The sequence below is a fragment of the Protobothrops mucrosquamatus genome, unplaced genomic scaffold (genome assembly GCF_001527695.2).
Source record: "Protobothrops mucrosquamatus isolate PMUCROS unplaced genomic scaffold, P.Mucros_1.0 scaffold1091, whole genome shotgun sequence".
Classification (NCBI taxonomy): Eukaryota; Metazoa; Chordata; class Lepidosauria; order Squamata; family Viperidae; genus Protobothrops; species Protobothrops mucrosquamatus.
Genome location: NW_015387316.1, coordinates 622,023 through 639,242, shown reverse-complemented (window position 1 = coordinate 639,242; position 17,220 = coordinate 622,023). Strand labels below are relative to the sequence as shown.

At 38.0% G+C, this 17,220-nt stretch overlaps 1 protein-coding gene and 1 non-coding gene across 2 annotated transcripts in view; both read right to left on the bottom strand.

The window, feature by feature from the left end:
* MDGA2 (MAM domain containing glycosylphosphatidylinositol anchor 2) overlaps nucleotides 1-17,220 on the bottom strand; it is a gene marked incomplete at its 3' end in the record, with an annotated part of 498,834 nt that overhangs the window by 106,720 nt on the left and 374,894 nt on the right. The gene's annotated exons all lie outside the window — the stretch shown is intronic.
* On the bottom strand, nucleotides 11,107-11,213 carry LOC114922844. The gene has a single exon (XR_003810504.1). It is a non-coding gene; the product is annotated as a U6 spliceosomal RNA (small nuclear RNA).

The following is a 17,220-nucleotide window of genomic DNA, read 5'->3' as shown; positions in this document are numbered from 1 at the left end:
TTATTATTACCATCTGGAGCCAGGGTTTACCCCCCCCCATTTCATCGGACTCTGAACGATTGCTCAGGGGCTTGTTACTCCTGCTGCTAAAGCAGCCCTGAGCTGTTACATACATCTTCGGGGCATCAACCATTGTGACCGGTTAAGTTCGTGCCTGAAAGTCCTGCTTCAGCAAGAAGAGCCTGCCACCCATCAATGCCGCCTGGGTTCCGGTTGTAAGACATCTCACCGATCTCTAAAGAACATTACCGCAAGGCTGGACAAGGGGGGTTGTGGCCGGGAGGGCCTGGGCATTGGCGGCCTCTGAAGAGGTAGCGCTACAACAGCATTGTAATTTAATCCATTTAGAGGCTGGAGAAGGCTGATGGTGGCATTATTCATCGCACAGTCAGCCTGATGTTCAGACTGGATATGGTATTTTACTTGTGTGTGGTGTGTGTGCACACCACACACAAGTAAAAACCACAAATACAAACATACACTATATACACACATCCTTCATATTCCACCCACCACTGCGCTGCCCCCAATATTGCACTTCAATGTTGCACTACACAGTATTATTTAATATGGTTACGACTCTGGGATAAAAACTATTTTTCAGCCTATTTGTCTTTGTTTTTATTATCCTGTACTGTCTGCCAGATGGTAATAGTTCAAAAAACAGAATGTCCGGGATGAGGTGAGTCTTTAAGAATGTTTTGAGCTTTCCTAAGACAGCGGAAACTGTACAGTTCATCAGGGGGGGGGGGGAGACTGACTGATGGCAATTTTGTCAATACCAGTGGTATACAAGCCGTGCTCCAGTTGTTTTGGGATTGCACCTAAGGCACTTATTACTATTGGTACTACCTTTGCTTTTTTATGTGTGTAGAAGAGTCATTCTATTTCTATTTGCAGCTTTTTGTATTTTGTTATTTTCTCCAGTTCTTTTTCTTCTACTCTGCTGTTTGCAGGTATTATTATTTCTATTATTGTTGTAATTAGTATTTATTTAAGGAGGATGAAAACTAGGAGTCATTAGTCATGGGAAAAAGTCTATTACTAAATGGTGAGCTTGAATCATTCCCAAGATTTACCTTCAAAGAAATAAATAAGGTTTTAAGAGCCAATGAGAAACACACAAAAAGCAAATAACCTGCTTCCAATATTGCTCCTAGTCTGATGTTTTGGGAGTGATAGCACAGATTATAGTCACTGATTTTCTGGCCTCAAAATACCAAGCATAAGAGCAGTACACAGGAAGAGAAAAAAACAAAATGTCCTTTTAGTCCCTTAGCCTCCCCTTCAAAAACATTACTATACAGTGATTTGGTTCTCTTAGCTGCTCATTCTTAAGGCAACAGAGTAATTTCAGGTCTGCTTCAATCCGAGATTAGAAACATTGCCGTTGATATCAGAGTAATCTCAGCTAAGAATTGCATTAGACTATTTTTTCAGAAGCTGTACTGTTTGATATCTTGCACTTTTGAAAGACTCATTCTTGTGCCAAATCAACAGCTCCTTTATTTAAAATAATGCTGCAGAATGTCTGTGCTCTCTTCCCAGCAAAAAAGCCCCACATTTGTATTCAACATCTGTGACTCAGCTTTAATATGCAAGCAGGCAATATACCTACCTCACAGGGAGATTTGCAAAAGAAGAAAATAAAATGATCAGCTTCACACATTGTCCTAAGTTTAAAAGTGACCTGTTTTCAGTGGTGGGCTTCAAATACCTGAACAACTGGTTCTCTGTGTGGATGCAGACCTGGGCCTCCAAGGCCTAAAACGGACTTCCATAAGTGGCATCCATGCACTTCCAGCCTCCTCCAGGCCTCCAAGGCCTAGAACAGTCTTCCGGAAGCAGTGTGCATTCAGCTGGTTCTTCGAACTCAACAAAATTTAATTACTGATTCTGTGAACCGGTGTGAATTGGCTGAATCCCACCACTGCCTGTTTTGGCTTCATGAAATGGGCGATGTTATGTCCTGGGCCTGCTGAGTCACTCAGCAGGTGCAGGAGGCTGCAGAGAGGCCTGGGCAGACCACGTGAATGCCCGGGACCAGACAGGCTGTCTCCCCCCTTGCGCGCATGCGCAAGGCGGGAGAAATGCCTTGCATTGATTGGCTGATACTGTCCCTGCAAAGGGGTATAAGAGCAATCCGCGCCTTTTTGTTGTTGGTTCTGTTGTGAATGGAATAAAGACAAGACTGTTTGTTACTCCTGCTCGTCTCAATGCCTTTTACTTGGAAACAGAACAGGCGAAGTGGGTGTTCTATCCCAGCCTATGGCCGTCCTTGTTAAAAGCACAAGGACAAAACCCCTGTTGAGAAAATAGGCTGGAGACTCAAAAGAAAACAAATCCCTTTTAATATGGGTAACAAACCTGCCAAATAGTCCAGAAATAAAAGCAGCAAAACACAATACAAATGGAGGAAATTGTCCACACGAAACACAATGCAAAACAGAAAAGTAGTCACCGGTAATACTAACAGAACATGATCCCATGAAGTACTTTGCAACGGTTGCCTTCAGCAACCAGCACCGCCCATACCTTCCCTTTTTATAAAGTAGTCCCAAGGCGTTGCCTCTCAGTGCCTTCTCCTCCTCCCCTGGAGTTATCCTATTGACTGCTGCTGATCTGCTCTCGCTAATTGCCTGCATCTACGAGCATCAATCATGTCCATCAGGTGTGAATCCTCCAAGTCTGACTCATTCTCCCCACACAGCTGAGCTTCATCTGGAACACGACTGGAGGGCCCAGGCTCTTCATCAAACCGTGAGTCTTGTAATTCATCAGAGCCTCCCTCTGACCCTGATGGCCCTCCAAATGCCTCCTCCACCTCCTCCTCAGATTCCCCGGACTCAACTGTTGGGAACACAGGCTGGCACGGAATCATAACAGTGGGGCATTTTGGCTTGTTCAACAAACCATGTCTAAAACAAGCAAGAATCCCATTCAATGAAGACGTCTATAAAACTTTTGGCCCTGAGGGAAGTACTTTAAAAAGAATTACAGAACCAGTTTGCTGTAGTGGTTTAGACTAGAAACCAGGAAACTGTGAGTTCTAGTATAGTATTAGGCACAAAGGTGCCTGGGTGAACTTGGGCCAATCATTGTCTCTGCTTTAGGAAGGAGGGAATGGCAAACCACTTCTAAAATCTTGCCAAGAAAACTGCAGGTGCTTGTCTAGGCATTTCCCATATTCATATACATATACACACAATGAGAAGTGCATGCCTTTGCTTGCCCTTACCATCAATGTGACCCTTAAAACAGCATGTGAAACAGGATTTGCAAGCTTATTGTCTATTTATGCACTAAACATGGGGGTTGGTAAGGAGAATCAAGACTTCATTTCTGACAGTTGGAAAGCAGGCATGCTTAGAACTTCCCACTACAATTTTGAAAGGCCGAATGCAGAAAATAATTTTCCAGAACATATAACTTGTTCTTCCCAGTTCTCAAGCTGATTTGCTCTATAAGTCCTTGCAAGAACATAATTGCTTTAGCAACTAAACAAAAACAAACAAAAATTGCTTCTTTCTAAATTGTGTTAAACGCAAGCTAAGTTCTGGGTCCATATTTAGCTTTTCTTTTCTTTTTTTTGCTGGAAAACTTTAAAAGCTAGATGTGTTTACGCAGCAGCTGTTGAAAGCATTGGCTAGGCATCTGGAACCAGCTGCAATTTCCACACCTTTTGAAAATGCTGACCCAGAAGTGTGAATCACCCTCATAAGCACTTTGGGTGGATGTAGGCACATTGTCCCTAATTTTAAATGCTTGTAAGAAGAATTTGTCTCATTTCTATCAAGCTCAAAAAATTGTAGGTGGGATTTTCCCTACATTTCCTTTTGAATAGGAGAACAAAATATTAGATTAAGTCTGTCTTTGTTTAGAATTTTGTTTTTCACAGTAATCTATGTGATGCTTCTTGGGTGTTCAGTTCCAGTGAAGAAGGACAAACTATAATTTTGCTGATCCTGATGAAGATGGTTGTATATTGACAAAACAAATTCTTTTTTCCCCAGGAATAGTGAAAGTGCTTCTCTTGAATGTATGCACATCACAGCTTCATCCTGCATGATAATAAATCTCTCTCTAGAAATACAAAACATAGTCAGAAGCTTAGCTGTGGAAGATTCAAGGATGAGTGTCAGATACATAAAATGATTTTATTGCAGATGTGAAAAAAAGCACTTATGAAGATAGGTTACTGCAGAATCTAGGAATCAAGCAATATTTAGATTTGAGCTCCAAGGTTTCAATCTTATTTACTATTATAGAGTAATATTCTTCTGTCTTGAAATACTGCATAATAATTTGTAATGGTCATCTTTCTTTCTATCATTCCGTAGACTTTTTTTATATATTGTCCTTTGTGATTTAAACTTCTCCTGTTCTTTTTCTAGAATATCATAAACTCTATTCAACTTCTCTGGTCTACTTTTTGATCCACTCTCACTTCCTGCTTTTGTGATTTGATCCTGATTCATTCTTTTTATAAGACCAAATAATTTCCATGTACTTTTTTGTAGTGGTTACTCACTTTTACATTCAGGCTACTTTCATTTAGGATCCATTCATTCTTGACCTTATTGCTTCAGGTTTGGTCAGATAACTTCTTAAGTAGCTCATTTTAACTGCACTCAACTTACTTTTATGTTTCTTTTAATATTCCCACATTTCTGGAACTGAGCAAAAGCAATATCCTATAGACTGCCATCTTTACATATTATCGCTAATGTTCTACCAGTTTTTGCCTTCTTATATTACTCCATTCATTTCTCATTCTTTAATACACATTCTATCAAGGTACTCAAATTAACTTGCTCTATCTTTTCACATTTAACGATTTGTGACTGTTTACTCCATTTTTTTGCAAACTCATCTACTTTGATACCTATACTTTCAGACCTATATTTTTTATTTCACAATACACATACGTTATATACCGCAACAACAAAAAAGGGTTTTTATAGGTAGTTCTCAACTTATGACCACATTTGAGCCCAAAAGTTATGGTGCTAAGTGATACATTTGTTAAGTATGTTTTGCTTAATTTTAAGACCTTTCTTGATGCAGTTGTTAAGTGAATCATTGCAGTTGTTAAGTTAGTAACCCAGTTAAGTGAATCTGGCTTTCCCCATTGATCAGAAGATCGCAAAAGGTGATAGCAATAGCAATAGCAATAGCACTTAGACTTACATACCATTCCACAGTGCTTTACAGCCCTCTCTAAGCAGTTTACAGCATCAGCATATTGCCCCCAACAATCTGGATCCTCATTTTACCGACCTTGGAAGGATGGAAGGCTGAGTCAACCTTGAACAGGTGAGAATCGAATTGCCGAACTGCTGGCGGCCGGCAGTCAGCAGAAGTGGCCTGCAGTACTGCATTCTAACCACTGAGCCACCATGGCTCATCACATGCCTCTGGCACACTGCAACTGCCATAAATATGAATTTTTATCATGTGATCATAGGGATGTTGCAATGGTCATAAATGTGAAAAATGGTCATAAGTCCCTTTTTTCAGTGCTTTTATAACTTTGAATGGTCATTAAATGAACTGTTGTAAATTGAGAACTACCTGTACTTAAGAACTCAGCATTGTCTGCATATACATATGCAATTCATTTCTCCAATAAATTGATCTCTATGTCACAACAAGGATGTTTGAACATTTATCCATAAATACAGTAAACAACCACATCATATAGGCTTGCTATACAGTGCTCCTTCTGCAGTATTGTACCATTTGCTAAGCACTTCATTCATGTTCACACAGGCTTTGCTTCCTTTTTTATATATATATATCTGAGATAGCATTCAGCAACATTCACAAAAATATTTCATAATTATAACCTATTCACTTTATCATACTTTTGCTAAACTAGCAAACATATGACAAATATTTCCTCTCTCACATTTGTTCATTTCTCAATTGCCTCTGAAGGGCAAAAAGATCATCTGAACATGGATGTTTATGGATGGCATAAAACTGCACTGGGCTTCCAAAATTTTGCTCATTGTCAGCTTCAATCAGAATTATGCCAAATACATTTCCAGGCATATTTAACAAACAGCCCCTTTATAATTTATACAGCATAGATGTTGCATGGCTGCTATTTATTGGTGAATTAATTTCTGGCTAATATAATTTGAATGCTTACATTTCACTGCCCATGCTCTAGTTTCTTCATAGCAATTCTGAAAGCATCAGATCCTTGCAAACTGATTATGTGAACATCATTCCAAAGCATAATTTTTCATACTTCCCCATTACTGTTATTTTCACCATGGTGCCAGTTAATAAAATTATTTTCATTGAGTTCAAAGTAGTTTCCATGTCCTCTTTCGTTATGTCACTTTTACTTTTATTCTTTTGGCATCTTCTAATATATTTTTGTGCAAGATTTACACTTCTTCCTCTGCATTCTATTCATTGTACTTTCATTTTTCTTTCCACTAGCAATAAATGATCTGCTCCACATTTGGAACCTCTCTTCACCCTTGTCTCCTGAACTCATTCCCTCCATCTTTCCTCATAAAGAATCCAATAAAGTACGGTATTCTGTAATTTTTCCTATTGTAATAGGAGTATATTTTGTAATTTACATAGATGTAAATCATACATTCAAGGAAAAAAGATATTTTTATAAGCAGATTTCCATTATTCCTGCTTCATGAATGCTTCATGCTTCGGTCTTCTTCTATATTCTCTCACCTTATTCTCATCTATCCACTTAACAGAATCATTTTTCCTCTGTATCACATGTATTCTGAATTTTACCCCAAATCCATCCCCTCTGGAAACTGGATATTGTACAAGAAAGCTTTTGGTCTAATTCAGCATACTCCTTCTGTTCTTTATCTATAAGAACAGAAGGACTATGTTGAATTAGACCAAAACATCTGTTAAAGGAATGGGATTGGCTGCATTCTTCAGGCTGAAAAAGAATAATACGGCTGTTTGTATATTATTGGATAATGGGCAATTTGCTTTCAGTATATTTTTGCTTGGGTTTTTTTGGTTTTTTTTTTCCTGTAGTTGGCTGCCTGTGTGAATCCATCAGAGTTGCAAAGTGTCACCAACCATATGGGCTGCTATGATTCCCATGGGAACTTCTCCTAGAATGACAGTAGCCTTATGTACCCAGGTGATCTAATGGCCAATTTCAGTGTAAATACTTTGACAAGTTACCTAATTGCATGGGAACCAAACATGAGGAAGAAGCTCTGTGGTAAAAGATACACCAGAAGGATAATGAGCTATGCTGTCAGATTACATACAGCATGAATATTTTATCTGGCTAAATAAATACTCCTCAGAGCATCATGCTAAAATTGTCCACACAGTGTAGCTCCTGCATCCTCAAATTATTTGAAAAACATCAAAAGATCTAAGAAAGTTCCTTTGAGTAAATGTGCACCTTTTATTTGCTGAATTGGTCATAAATCACAAAGGGACATATATGTGTGTGTATCAAGAGAAGTTGTGTGTGATGTGTGTGAAAGAGAGAGAGAGAGAGAGAGAGAGAGAGAGAGAGAGAGAGAGAGAGAGAGAGAGAGAGAGAGAGAGAGAGAGAGATCTTCTCAAGAGACTATGATTTGCCACAGTGTCAGACTTCTTTAAAGTTCCATGAAGCCTGCATAATTTATGGCTCTTCAAAATAGCTCACTCCGTAGCCCATGTTTTATGCATTATTTCTCCATCCATACTTCATACTTTGGCTGAGGTAGTTTGCATAGCGGAGACATATTGCTCTAAAATAGTAGTGCATCATTTGAGGCTGGTACAGTCACTTTACTTTGCATTCTTGGTGAGGGTCAGTGATGGTTGAAAGAAAACAAAAATAATACTTTCACCAGATAGAAAAAAAAATGAAATAAAACAAAACATGTTTCCACATTCCAGCATGTAACTTCAACTGGGTGAATGAATGATGAAAATAAAAATGAAAGGATATAGACAAAGGGTGAGAAAAAAAATGATAGACTTATGTAAGCCTTGTCAGTGGAAAAATACTCAAAAACTCTTTCCTAACTTTTACAGCCTTTCTACAATCTTAAAGAAAATAATGGCAATATCACCCGAGGAGAAAGTGCTACTGTACATCTTTCAGCCTTTTCTTTCAGAGGGATATTAAGAGTAAGAGATGCATTAGCCTTTTTAACTTGTTATTTCTATTTTCAAACAAACAAACAAACAAATAATCTTTAATGAAGAAAATACTGTTATGATTCAATGATATCTTACTAAATTTTGATGAAGTGACTTTGGGGACAGAAGAGATTAAAAAAAAAGAATTAGAAATAGTTTGCTATTGTTAGTCCATACCATCTCTAATTACAAAAAAGGTAAGTATTAAATAAAAGCAGTTGATTGATTCATTAAAGACTTATGGCTGAACGTACTGTGATGTTAAGCCATATCAATGCATGTTTCTGGGCATGAATGAATCCAAAATTGTAAAGCTTTTAGTTTTTAGAGGACTTGAAGCTAAATCAAATGAGAGAAGACTGAAGGAATGAGACATGATTAATCTTGAGAAGACTGAAGGGAGACATAAATGTCTGAAGATGTGTCACACCAGAAAAAAGTCAAACCTGTCCTTCACATTCCAGAGTGCAGGTCATAGAATAATGATCTAAGTTGCAGGAAGGTACATTCTGGTTGAACATTAGAAAAAAATCCTGATAGAAAGAGCAGTTTGACAGTGGAACCAATTACTAGCAATTCAGACTTGGTTTAATGCCATGGTTCCGACAGACAGAGACAAATAAAGCAGAACTCAGAGGCTTGAGAATTCCTCAAAGAACATGTTTATTAGTTACAAAGTATCAGCATGGTCAAAAGTGAAACCAAATCTGAATACACAAGTAACAATCGCTAAACTACAAAGTTAAATGTCCCACCCACAAAACCACGCAAGCAACTATGCTCCCCAATATACTTATTTGGCGGGCTTTTTATGCAGTCCCTGGTCACGGGAGCAGCAGATGACCTTGGTTCCCATGGGACAGAATATTATTTTGACTAACGAAGCACCTGGGCAACCCCTTCCCTCCGTTATATGTGGCAACCTAGAATGTGAAGGAAAAATGGCTGCAGCCATGCTCATTGTAGAGTTGACAGTGGGTTGCCTGCAAGGGATCTGTCAAGAGGTAAAGGCTAGACAGCCATCTGTTGGGATAATTTAATTTGGATTCCTGCATTAAGCAGGGGGCTAGACTCTGTTTAAAGGGCCCCTCCCGTTTCTATGACACCATCTGATTGAAAGCACTTTGTTTCAGTATTCAAGAAAAGAAAAGGGAAAGTATTGTGTGTATGGGTATATTTTGTTCTCTGTGTTAAGATGTTGAGGGTTTAATGCATTTCCTGAGAACAGCTTTCAGCAGCTACACAAGACTGAATGGGCCTCTCAGCCTAAAAGTGCCCACTCATGCTCCTCAGACATGATAGCTATGATTGCATTGGGAGCATAAAAGGAAAATGATAAACTTACATCTGACTCTTACCACTTCTGGTTTTGGATGGAAATGCATAATCCTTCCTGGACTTTGCTTTGAAAAAGTGTAAGTAGTTTATTTTTAGGGTGCAGTATTCCCTCAGATGAACTTCCAACTGTATTTTGAAAAGATACAGAAAACGCTTCAGCTTCTCAATGCAAAGAAGTCTGGGAAGTCAAAACTATGAGTAAAATCTGAAGGAAAAACTTACATTTAGCGTACAGAGGAAAAGGAATAACATTTCAGAAATCATTTAACAATGGTCAATGGAGAGGACCAAAATTTCTTTTCTTATAATCAGTAGCCTAGGAGTAGGTTTCTCAGATAAGCAAAATATCCATTTCAGTGGATCATTGCATTTATTTTTTTGATGATGAGAAATACAGTATAACAATGCAACAAGAAAGAAGTGAGCAGGCTGACATTGGAGATCTTCAAAAGGAGTTTGGAAAAACTCTCAGTTGTTTACCCAGATACATGGCAATGAGGCTCAAGAAATGGAATGGGGCATACTTTCTAATAAACCTGGATTGGTGATTGGTGATGATATAAAAGAAATATGCCTAAAAGAAGTGAAACTTTCAAACTTCTTGGCAATGTCATATTAAATATCAATTGTCAAACTTAAGAAACTGCATGTTCATTTCTCTCTCTCTCTCTCTCTCTCTCTCTCTCTCTCTCTCTCTCTCTCTCTCTCTCTCTTCCTCCCTACCTCCCTACCTCCCTATCTATCTATCTATCTATCTATCTATCTATCTATCTATCTATCTATCTATCTATCTATCTATCTATCTTAGAAATAATATTTAACATTGCTATAATTTTTTTTACTTTGAAAGGTTTAATTTACTTTAAATTAATTTAAATTACTTTTACTTCCAGTTTCTATTGCATAAATACCACTGTACGTAGCTATTATTGATATTCTACAAAGTGTTATTTTTATTATATAATAAAAAAATGTGTGTGTGGGGGGGAATAAAGGCGATCCAGACTTCTTCTATAGCAAAGTTATTTTTTATTTTATTAGACCTATATGCTGGCCATCTCACTATCAAGCGGCTGGGCAACTTGCAATGTCAAAAACTGCAGAAATCTATTAAATCTATGAAATTATTATAGATTTCAAGCTGCTGAATTTCATATTCACTGCTATAATGCACTTTACATTATTTTAAATGCTATTATTTAAAAGTAGATTTATTAAGAAATGCATAGAGTAGCAAATGCATCACTTCCATCTAAACTACATTTTGACAGATACAAGGAGAATTTGTGAAGACTCTTCCCCTCATCCATGTCCAATGCATGACCACTATTTTTTATGTGAGTTTATTTAAATCAACTACTTGCAATGACAGATTTTCTTCTGAACTGATTAGTTTTTATGCTGAAGCAATGAACTGTAGAAAAACAAGTCTCTTATTCTGGATGCTATCTTGATCTCTCTCCTGCTCCATGTAATTTTTGCATCCTTGCCCAGATAGACAGAAAGATCAAGCGTAAGAGAGGATATACAATTCTAAATATATATATATAAAAACAGTTTTGGGTATACCTTTGTCAGACTGATCATTTTCTTTTATGTTGTTTTTTTTTTTTAAAAAAAAAAAATATGGAACGCTTCACGAATTTGCGTGTCATCCTTGCGCAGGGGCCATGCTAATCTTCTCTGTATCGTTCCAATTTTAGTATATGTGCTGCCGAAGCGAGCACGATCATTTTCTTTTATATTAAGACCTTTTGACCACCAGAAAAAAATGACAAGAAACAAATGAGAAAAGTCTTCACAAATTCTCCCTGTATCTGTCCCCACTTGACCAAATACTAGTTAAATGATTCTGTATGTTTAATAAGAAAGGAAATTTCCTCCTTTCTCTTCAAGATGTAGCTTAGAATTGAAGCTTTTGCTACTCCATGCATTTAATAATAAATATACCTTTTTACTTTAAATAATAGATGACTGTTGGCATTCCTGATTATCTGAGCTAGGTTTATTGCATCCAAAACAGATAATATGATGTCTTTCTTTCTGAATAGACTTGTTCTTATTCAGTTATTCCATATTTGTTTGGCACTCTGCATATGCTTAGGAATACATCTTTTACCAAGGCTGCTGCTAAATATATCAAGTTTCTTTAACAGCTTTTTGTAGGATTTAGCCTCTGGGTTTTAACCATCCTTGTTCCTCTTCTCTGTTTCCAGTTCCTCAGTATCCCTTGTGGCAACCAGAACTGGCCACTATAATTCAGATGTGATCTGACCAGAGCAGCATACAGCAGTGCTATCACTTCCCATGATCTTAACACAATACTTGTGTTGATGCAGCCCAAAACTACATTGGCTTTTTTGGCAGCTGCAGCACATTCCTGGCTCATGCTTAATGTGTAGTTTTCATTTCTGCCATCAACATATTTAATCCCCTGTAAAAGCCATCTGAGTCTGTGCCATCACATCTTGTAACAATGAGTCTGATAAATGATGGGCACAAAGGGAGGGAACTGGCACAACTGTGGATTTTTAGGAACTGTTTATCTGGGAACTGTTGGATACATTAGGCAATCCAGTAACATTTTCCTTGCTCTGAATCACAACACTGCAAATGTCACTCAACTAAAACTTGCTGAGAACCGTAGAAAGGTACTGTGGCTATGAAAAACAGAGAGAATCAAGCATTTGTGGTGGCCTTCTTTATAACAAAAGTAAACAGAGTAATTTGCTGGTAATTTAGATACTGTAACAAGTGAGCAGTAACCACTTATGCCTAATTTCTAACAAATTGGAATTGTCCAGGGTTTGTAATTTTTACCTGCAATTGATTCTTCCTAATAGGGTTCATACATATAAGACTTGTAAGACAGGACAGCCATTTGTAATGTCATCAGCTGAGTGACAGATCCAATGGCAAGACTGTCCTTGTCTGCACTTGCCCTAATAGTCTCTATGCACTGAGCAGAGATGGGAGCAGCACACCTTTTTCTCTATGATATGCCAGGAGAGATAAAGTGCAAAAACTCACACAAATAAGATACTAAAGATGGGAAGCAGGTATTCACCTCTTTATCTGCCCAGTGATTGTCAATTCTGCTTTGGTCAATATTTTCATCAATTAAGATCTATTATTTCTGATTTTGTGTCAAAAATTCATGGAGTTAGAATAGAATAGAATAGAATAGAATAGAATAGAATAGAATAGAATTGGAAGGGACCTTGGAGGTCTTTTAGTCTAGCCCCCTGCTCAAGCAGGAGAACCTATACCATTTCAGACAAGTGACTGTCTAGTCTCTTCTTAAAAACTTCCAGTGATGGAAAGCTCACAATTTCTGAAGGCAAGCTGTTCCACTGCTTAAGTTTCCTTTATTGTTTTTCAGCTATAGACAGAATCTTGCCAGACTAAAGCAACTATTTACATAACTACAAGTACTCTGGGAAAAGCTAGGGAGGAACTGTTTTAACTCTCTTTCTGCCACCCAAACTTTCCAAGATCTGCTGCCTCTTTGCCTTCTGGAAAGCAGCTCCTCCCTCCTGGGAATCCAGAATATATTTCCCCACATTTTGGTAAGAAATAAAATAGGGACACCTTTTCCAGTATAAACATTTCAGGCAAAGGTATATATTACTTGCAGGCACTTTTCCTCTAGGATAATACATATTTTTTTAAAAATAATAATAATAATAATCCCACTTTTATGTTGTTTCCCCCTTAATGTATGCATTTTAGGGTACATTTTTCCTATGGTGACTCTGAAAAGTGTTGATTTAGAACACACATATGAAGTGCTCTACCTACCCCATACAGGATAATCTAAAAACATGGGTTGAGCAGATTTCATTGGCTAAATTCACTAAACTAATTAATATTCCATTCATATTCAGAAAAAAATGGAATGGATGTCAAAGCATCACTTCTAGGAAGCTACCAGATCAAACATTTGGATCTAAGCCCAATGCTTGGTATGGACTTTCTCCTCCTCCTCCTCCTCATTATCATCTGGCATTGTTACAGTAGCTAGGAGGTCACAATGGTTTTGCAGAGTAGTAGTGTGAATGGTGCAGGAGTATGAATGGATTTCCAGAAAACTACAGGAACCATTTGCACTTCAATTTGAGATGCAGACAACACAGACTCAACCCCAACAGCCTGCGCCTGTTTTCAACAGTGAAGGGACAAAGGAGAGAAAACATCCTGCAGCCAAGAAGGCTCCACGCCATTTGCACTACTCAGGTGACCCTGAGGGCCCAGGTAAACCTCCAAATGGCCTGAATGACTCTCTAAAAGAATACAAATGACCAGCTGTCTGCAAGGAATATATATATATATCCTTCCATTCCCCACCATCTAGTCAGAGCTGAAGAAGCTTCTTGGATGGGAAGCGAAATGTTTTCAAAGAAAAACAAGAAAGTCCAGTTTCCTCCTGAAAAGGCATCTTTGGGACACCAAAAAGAAAGACAATGGCTCTTCCTGCAAGGCCCTCTCCCTTCCCGGAGCCACCTCACAAATAGGTGTCACAACCGAGAAGGTTCAGGAATCTGTGAGGAATCTTACTGCCTGCACAGAGCACCAGTTCGTCTCCCCACTAAAGTGGTACCTATCTATCTACTTGCATAAAACATGTTTTCAAACTGTTAGGTGGACAGAAGCTGAGGGGAATGACAGGAGTTCACCTTGCCATGAAAATGCTAGGACTCAAACTATTGGAACAGAAACCATCTTCACTGTCATTAAGCCATTGAGCCATGCACCACTCAGTGTATGGGATGGTTCAGTCATGCTCATAGGAATAGCAATTTCACGTTAAGAATGAAATACATGATTCCTATGGTGCACCTTGGGAAGCATACAAGCATGTCATATAATAGGACTGGTATCTTGGCAAGCCAAACTACTCCTCTTCAATAGCATCTGCAGGATCTTGTTGTTGTTATCCTAAAGATGAAAGCTGTGTTCTGCTACAAGCTCCACCCCTTTTGAACATGCATGTGATGTCACAAATGCTTGTAGAAAAGGTTTATGACATGCCACAACTTTTATTTTTGTCAGTTTGAACCCTTCTGGTTCTCCCCAGAGATATTGCTGTCTTTTTCTTTGGAAAAGAATTCTTCAAGCAGCATGTGAGTCACCTGTAGTTCTTTACAATGATAGTTTTTCATTTAATTCAGATTGTAATGGAAGAAAAATAATCCACATTTTGTAGCTGTTTTCTCATTCAAAGGAATCAGGAAAATTTTAGGCAGGGTTTGCATAATATACACTATCAGACCACCTAAAAGCTTAGCAGCTGTATGTGCAAACCCACTAAACTTGATATTTTAACCTCAATTTTTGTAGCTTAGCATGGTGTGTGAACTTTGCCAATTTGTTGAATTTATGATTTAGTGTATTATGGGAACCAAGAAATGGGTTTAATTCAGTAACCAGTTAAGCATATTTTGTGATTGCAACCATATGCTTTCAGCCTTAAAACTAATTTGAGATAAATTTAGTAGCTCTTGTCTGAGCAAACCATAAATTTACAAGTGCCACTTCATTTGCTGTGTGTATGTCTTAAATTAAATTACACATATTTGAGGAATACATTACAAAAAACAGCATAAACTCCTGTTCACATTTCAGTTTGATGTGTCAGTTTACATACTCTGAAGGCTTGGGTAGCATGTTCTTTGAAATCATGAAACTGTGGTTTGTTCTAATAAACCGTTTAGCAAATCATGGTTAGCACTAGATTTCAATAATCATAGTGTGATTACATCATGAGGACTTGTATGCTAATTAATCTGATTTATTACTGCACTCTAATTAATGTGATTTGTTATTGTGATACATTATTATTTCTGATTTACAGAAATCAAAATCAAATGAAACAAAATGAGTATTTAAAAGTAGAGATGACCTTGAGTAAATCTCCTAATAACACATTCTGTATTTTTCTCAGCAAAACATGAAAATGTCTTGGCTTGGCCTTGGCTTTCTACAGGTGTTTTATTGCCTCCCTACTCTAGCTTATAGAGTAAATTCTTGGAATTCACCAGGAATTCACTGTGCAGCAACTCAAGATAGACATTTTTTTATACAAACGATATATGCTAATAGGGTAATTCCCACAAATTTTAATTATGTACCACTAGAATAGAATATATGTTGCTCTTCTATGGAGAAAGAACTATGGAGGTTTTGGTGCTCCCTGAGCTTAGTTGCTTGCTTGCAGACATTTCATTACCAGACTAGTTAACCACTTAACAGTCAGTTATTCTTCAGTGTGGCACTGAACATGTTTCTTAGTTTGGTAACAAAATATCTGCAAGCAAACAACCACATTCAAAGAGCATCAAGGTCTCCATGGTTTAATTATGGTTTGTGTTATGTTTGGTGTTCTGTGAGGCATCCACGAGGCAGCAGGTGAACAAACAACTCTTTATTAACAGTTTAAACAGAAGCCTGGATAGCTGCAGCTCCACCCCTATTTATATACTCAGCAACTAGGTGGCAGCCAATAGGATTCAAGTATTAGTTCCCACTTTAACACAAGATAATTAGCATGTAGACAGCAAGTCTGGCTCTTAACTGACAGAGTCTTATGACCGTTTTTTCAACAATTCCAAGTAATTCACCTCAATACATTACAGTTTGTTCCAAGTCTCATGCATTTGGGGCACCAGGCTTTTAATCAGCTCTGCAATGGTGTGCCTCATTTTTCTTAAAGTGCCATGATTTTGTGGTTTTACAATGATATAATTTTATGATTATTGAAATTTCAAGCCTAATTTGTATTTCTGCTTTCGGATTATCATACTCATGAATGATGAAATGAAGTCAATAAATAAGTAAATTTCACAACAGCTTTCCATGATAGAGACAAAATGATTCCAAATACCATTTGCTGGAGACTACAAGAAGGACATGGTCTGGGCGCAATGGCTCGGTGGTTAAAGACACTGAACTTGTCAGCTGGAAAGCTGACAACCTGGTTTTGGGACCCAAGCACCATGTGATGGGATGAGATCCCATCCTTGCCTCAGCTCCTGCCCACCCAGCCAGCAGTTCAAAAACATGAAAATGCAATTAGATGAATAGGTACCACTTCAATGGGAAGGTAACACCGTTTTGTGCATTTCCATGTATAGGCATGCTGGCCACATGACCACAGAAGTAAGGTGACCAACTTTTTTACAATGAAAAGGAGGACACAAATAAATTGAAGAAAAAAATATTGTAAATAAAAGAAACATTTTATTCATTGCAACAATAATACAGACAACTTGCATGTGCAAAGTTTGCCAGCTGGGTGTTTTGGCACGCTCAGCAGCAATTCCTATTGGCTTTCGAAAGCCAATAGTGGGAGTAGCACAGCTCATGCAAAAGTTGGGGGAAAAAAACCATCAAAAAAAGGTGCCGGAACGCAGTTCTGAGCGTTCTATGAGGGAAAAAAAGCCCTGCAGATTAGTCTTCAAATATCGAAAAGGAGGACATGAAGGAGGACACTTTTTGAGGGAGGACAGAACTTACAAAAGGAGGACTGTCCTCCCTAAAGGAGGACGGTTGGTCACCTTACGAGAAGCATCCTTGGACAACACTGGCTCCCTTGGTTAAGAAATGGAGATGAACACTGCCTGCTAGGGTTGGACATGATTGGACAGGGGAAACCTTTACTTTTAAAAGAAGGATGTTGGACTCTGCCATGTCCGTATGCTCCCTATCATTCCTTGGATTTTAATTTTAGTTGTT